Source organism: Glandiceps talaboti, chromosome 15 (assembly GCF_964340395.1).
Source record: "Glandiceps talaboti chromosome 15, keGlaTala1.1, whole genome shotgun sequence".
In the NCBI taxonomy this organism is placed as follows: domain Eukaryota; kingdom Metazoa; phylum Hemichordata; class Enteropneusta; family Spengelidae; genus Glandiceps; species Glandiceps talaboti.
Genome location: NC_135563.1, coordinates 15397479 through 15404650, shown reverse-complemented (window position 1 = coordinate 15404650; position 7172 = coordinate 15397479).

Genomic DNA, 7172 nt, shown 5'->3' with positions numbered 1-7172 from the left:
CTCTGAATAAAAACTGGAGATGCCTGGGGTATTATGTAAACACTGTATTCAACAAATCATCAGCGTAAGAAAGTGTACATAACAAGTTAAAACTCTCTATTTGACTCAGTGAATCAAGAATCCATGCTACGATGTTCCCTTTGTATGGGATCAGTCACCAAACTATACCAGACTACGATTCTCTCTTACTCCAGTCAAATACATACCGTGTTCGTAATATTGAAGAATTTTAGACACCGACATTGTATTATATCATGGCTAAAGTTTCTTTACAGTAGAGTTTCTGTTTGATCAAAAAAAACTAATATTCAGTTCAAGCCTATCTTAGTTATCATCCGGTCTAACAACTTTACGCGATTAGGGGATTGTGTCTGTTTCCCACATGGATTAAATAAATCTCGTCTACAAACGATGATGTGATAAAGACTCCTAGACAAGAAGGTATACATATGACAATCAAAGTTGTAACATCTTTATCTTCAGATGCCTGTCAAGATGATCATAGCATGGATATCTCCCTATCTATACTAATGTTTCTAAAGTCACAACGGTACACAAAGATATTCGTCAGTCATTATGCTAGTTTATTACATGCCACGTTACCTAGCTATTGTTTCAAACATGAACATCCGGGATAATTGCCGGGTAAACAAATGTTATATTTACCCAAATACAAGAAATGCATGGTAAAAATTGCGACTTTTTGCAAGGTACGCTTATATATATTTGCAGTCTATCTGGATAGATAGAATGGTGAAAGTCAACATACATATCTCATTAGATGAACGATATTACAGTCCGGTATAAGCATTTATGCCTCCGGATCAGAATGCTATTCACCCTCTTCACTGTCTGGCGGATTACCATCCAATCCATATGTGTAAACCGCATCATAATATTGAGGCATTGATATGAAATGTATTTAAAAAAAAAAAAGTGGTGGGGATGGCGTGTGTGTATTTAGATATTGTTCCCGAACACTTTTCTTCGTTCAGTCAAGGAATATACGAGTGGCTTAGGTCACGAGTATTTTCCGGCTGAATGAAAAAATTGGGGGAACATATATATATATATATATCTCCTCAACCTCAAGCATAACTTATAATAAAAAATTGTGAAAAATAAGGGTGATTTGGAAGTATAGCTGTTACACTCCTCTATATACAACAAGGTATGCCGGGATTACACAAAGAGAATCACCAGATGTCCCTTAATACAATATGCTAATACACGCATACAATGTATGGCAGGGTTATGCAAAGTACGTGCGTTATTGTATCAGTACCGCCAGATGACTTCACAGAATGTCAATTTAATCATAGCCCCTACACAAAAGGTGCGGGGTCTATGATTTAATACACACCCTGGCTAATAATCAGACTTACAGAATGGCGGTAGTGATACCTACCCCCCCCCCCCCAGTGGTCAATGAAATCACGTAGGAGTTTGAGGCACACAGAACCGATTTCATCTCTCATGAACGAAGACAAAAGTTTTAGAAGGCGACGTAAACATTTAGACGTCACGTGGATTCTATTTTACTCACCAGTCTGTCCTGAAATCGTGGAGAAGCCAAACCAGCATAATAGACTGCAAACGCCGCTCAGCGTACACAGTGCCAAATACATGTGCTCTCATCCAAACCAAATCCCAGAATGACAAAATTAATGGAAACACGTGTTCCTGAAGTGCCACATGGTTAAAATGAATTGACCAATCACTGGCCTGTTGCTAACAAGGACTTGCTAATTTATGAACACATCGTCAAACCCGATTGGCCAATTTGTGACCACACACAGGTGTATTTGATGACCACCTAAAATCATAATCTTCCAAACACTTTCAGTAAGGGAGAGGATTCAGCTCTTTGATGGGGTTATTCAGTTGCATTTAACCACACTATGTTCTATAGTATATGTTATTTTTGGAATGGACATTGGGTGTTGCATCAGTGCACTAACACTAGGCCTCCAACCACATGGTCCAGGCAATCCAGCGCACCGGATCAGGGCAATGTCTGGATACTGTATCAGACCAATGCAATATGAACACAATAATTGCACAATAATAACAATAATAATACAATTGTCTATTACACACCAGTCTTGTAAAATGAAGATTTTAAAACAATTTGTGGCTTAGCCTTAATTCGCATCAACGGGAGGGGGGGGGGTCACTCTTAGCTTGCAACACAAGAAGAATTTCGGATGACTCAAAGCCAAAAGATCGCCCAAATGACAACATACAATATTAGAACTGCCGGTCCAATATATGGTAAGTCCAAAAGTTGAAACAATCAGAGGTATTAAATAGTTTGTGAAAGACTGGGAGGTCTGAAATGAAGATTATCACAGGATTACACCGATGCGATGGGATATAATCCCCATCGCAATGGGAGCATGTTCGAAACCTTGGATGTTAACCTGGTGGCAGTTCTTTGGTTACTTTTAAGGAGATGCAATTCCATATTCGATTATATCTTCCTTTGTGGATTTCAAGATTATAACTAACTGGAGATTAAATCTAAATGTTTAAGTAATCTATTTCACAATGTCACCATTAGGGAGATGTTGTTGTTGTTTGTTATTCTCATATAGTGCAGCTGTCTGTTTATTACACATCTAATATTGTATATATGACGTCACTACACCGGAACATTAACGTTACAAAACATCCTACAATCGTCCATGCATCAATCCATCCATGCGCATAGACGGAGACGTACATACATACATACATACATACATACATACATACATACATACATACATACATACACACACACACACACACACGCACGCACGCACGCACGCACGCACGCACGCACGCACGCACGTACACACACACACACACACACACACACACACATACATACATACATACATACATACATACATACATACATACATACATACATACATACATACATACATACATACATACATACATACATAGGTTTGTATGTGTATGTATGTGTCTGTGTTGTTGTGCACATTGAAGAATTACCAGGAATCACTCATCGGTTGTCCTCAATGTATACTTTCCCCAATGTCGTTTTGATGACCAAGTAAATTGATTTTGAAATAGCACGTCAAAGTGTTACTAACATTGTTCTTTGTATTCTCTAAGACGATCAATACTCCCCTCACTAATTGCCTAAGGGTCTATACAAGGGATGTGTAACACCAGCTGACAAAAACAATAACGACATACCGTATATATTATTCATGCTAATTCAAAACCTTATCTCTGTCTGACCATCTTGGAATAGTACAGACATATATATATATATATATATATATATATATATATATATATATATATATATATATATATATATATATATATATATATATATATATATATATATATATATATATAATACGTTTGTGAATATGTAAAATGTGTGGGGATGTGTATGTGTATGTGTATGTGTGAAGAGTACACTTAAAATTGGTCAATTATCACAGTCATTCACCATCGTGAAATGTCGTCCCAATGTCAAATCAATACCAAGATATGAGTCCTGATATCGCGACTAAGAAGTCTTTACTTTTATTTGATTTGTTTTATTATGGCTTCACCATAACTTGTGATGAACATTGAACTATAGAGGTATATCGCTTATACAATGTAATACAAAGTAAGGCTTACAGTGTATACTGGTATCTTTTTTGCGACTAGTTCAATTTGAGACACACTTGGATAAAACGAAAGACTTTCCACTTCAATAACAAATCATACTAGAGTACGCGACCAACTGAGGTATTCGGTAAACTGATAATCACTACCAATTCACCCTGAATCCACCTTAATGTTTACCGTGGACGAGTACAGTGCTGTAGGCATAGGACCCGAGACAGCTAATAACAGTAACATCATGAACCATTCAAATATCACGATTGTCTACGATCCTACTGCATGCCTGGAGGTTCATATAATCCGAATCGGACTAACTTAAATATTGCTGATTTTGACCTAGTCAGTTTGATAGAGGGGTGGGAAATGGGGGGTGGGGTGGTGGTGGTGGTGGTGGTGGTATGTGTATGTGTGTGTGTGTCAAATTATGGTGAATTTCTAATCATCTCTGTATGATTAAGTAAATCTTATATACCAATGAATGTGACTGTAGTTTTACTTACTGAGACAAATTGACCAATTTCCCAAGTCTGTACTGTAGATTCACTCGTTACCATGTTTACTTGTCAAAGTTTTACTACTTTTACTTAATTTATTGAAAAAGAGAAATTCTGTTAAATTGAGACCTGGTTAATGTTGATAAATAGTCAGTCTTACATTTTAAATTGTTATAAAAGATAATGTACGTGATCTCACTAAATCACTCCACCAATTCTACTCAATATCAACTATCTAAAAGAATGATCGTCATGTTACTGAGACAATGTATGGTATAGGACACATTTATTGTACATTTCATACACGTTTAGAAGTTATAACATGCAACAGGTGTTCCTGGCAAATGTCTTCAACCATTATGGTGGCTGCTATGACAACGGTAGGTAGCTAATCAAAATGACTATAAGACTTGATATTTAGTGTGTTTTATATGACCAATGGTGACTTTACAGACGTGATTCACATTGCTTTATCCATTGTACAACCCATTGGTTTTAGCAGTACGATAGTTTAGATGAATCGTTGTTGACAACCGACAAATACACATACCCTTTCTCCCTCACAGCGATAGCAAATATGTTTTCCTGAAGTTTAAACAAATCTTTACTCGCGAAAGTGAAAGTAGGGGGTTAACATTTTACTGCAATTGTAAACGAACTCCTAGAAGAAACACACTTCATAATCTCGTAATATATACCCAAGGGTTTAACTTATTCCCAAGCACGTTTTCTGTTGTTCGCTTTTTCATCCCTCCAGTCTCGTTTATTCTTTCCAAATACAAGTGTGTTTCTAATAGAGAGTTTGACACCAGTGAGATATTTACCGTGGGTTGTCGCAGCTCTTATCGTTCACGTATGTAAACAGAGAAAGACAGCTGCGTCGTTTCAATCGTCCTGTGTTCGATCGTACCAGTTTATATGACATAGATTACTGACAATTGTGTCACTCTAGTCACTAACTGGTTCCTCATCAATTCAATTACTAACTTTTTGGAAAATAACTGGTGTAAAGGGCAAAGAAATATGTCGCCATCGTCATAGGACAATTAAAATAGAATTTGTGACTGAAAAGACGAATAATGAGACAAAAATGACAATTATCATAGTATTAAGCTGATAATTCTTTAAAAATTGGTAAACACCTGTTAAATACACTAACAAATATTAACACACGCACACACACAACACACACAACACACACACGCACACACACACACACACACACACACACACACACATATATATATATATATATATATATATATATATATATATATATATATATATATATATATATATATATATATTCAGATAGTCAGAACACACATATATATTATATACATACTTATATATATATTCAGAACTTTTGGAAACCCTGCATTTCATATCTCACACACACACACACACACACACACACACACACACACACACACATATATATATATATATATAATAGTTGTCTGAAGATCGCTCGAAGCGTGAAACTCTGAGTAACAACTTATTACATCCTTATTCTTTTGAATTGAGTATATATATATATATATATATATATATATATATATATATATATATATATATATATATATATATATATAAACTATGTCCGCCAGCACATTTCAAATTTGACGTCTTTCATTCGTCATACCCATCCATATTTGCCTTGGTGCTTAAGCATGTACTGGTGTTGAAACAACACACAACCAGCACGTGACCAAAAAAAAGGAAGGTGTAGATCATATCTGTATATTACCTGTAGCTATCGTTAAAGTTTGCGTGTCTGTTTTTACTTTGTTGCTCCAAAACTAACTATTTTTTCTAATAACAAGTCCATATAGTTATATTTTCTTGGTGTTTTATCTCAGTTATAGTGTTACTAGTGAGAGTTGAACGGTATAAGTATGGATAGTTCAGACGTTAGACTCTAGCACTCACACTCTCATACTCGTACGGGATCGTTCAGGTCCAAGTCGGGAATTAGTCACAACTGAGAAGATAAATCGGCTTGCCAGAATCACCTATCCGAGAGCTCGTCTCCTCTCCTCCTCTCCTGATTCTGGATGTTTTATTCTCATCTTAAGTATACTTCCAATACAATGGAACTTACACAACGACTAAATATAGAAAATCACACCATAAGATCATGGCATCATAAAAGTTATTATGTACTTTTCTCTAACCAATCATGTGAATTTCAGTTACATCATGTTTGCCCAGCTTCGTCATCGCCAGTCTATTTCTGACCTATGGCCTACAATGCCGAAAAGTAGAATTTATTCCCATAATTCCGAAATACGATATTTTGGATCGTAACACTCGCATCACTAGTATCAAATAAATGACGATTTCTCAACCAGGAATTGTCATTGACACTTTTAAATATGAAAGACAATCAAACGAACAGATACTGGTCACGGTTCAGAGGATAAACTTCTGTTATAATAAAAAACCCACGTGGATTGTTATTGAATTGGAAACTAGGTACGGTAAATCTTAAAAATCGAACGGCGTGTTTAGTTCTTTAGAACTTATGTGACGATTTGCTCATTTTAATGCTACCCACGATTATTTTGGTTGAGTTCTTCTGTGTGCGTGTCAAACCAAGTACAGACCCCATAGATCCATTTATTTTCAACAACTGATTAAATACTACCACAAAGCAAATACGCGTTGTATGACCTGTGTAAACCTAGCGGTCCGGAGATTGTTTGTTAATCGCTACCCGCTATGGCGTGAAGTACTTCTCTTGTCTACCAAAAACGACCCATAGATTCGTTCGGGTATCTGAATTGGACGCGTCAGCTGTATGTATGTACCAACTGTGCCAGTCACAACAGCCCCCGGGTAATGCTTAATTCTCGTTTACTTTCACAACCTATCAACTCTATTCATACTCTGCTGACTTGCCCGGTAGCTGTTCTACATCTACAATCACCTGTGTTAGGGCTTCATGACGAAATAAAACAGCCCCCACTATACACATAATCTATAACCAAAAGATGGTAGGGTCAGCAAAATATTATGAAAGTGGGCGGGATA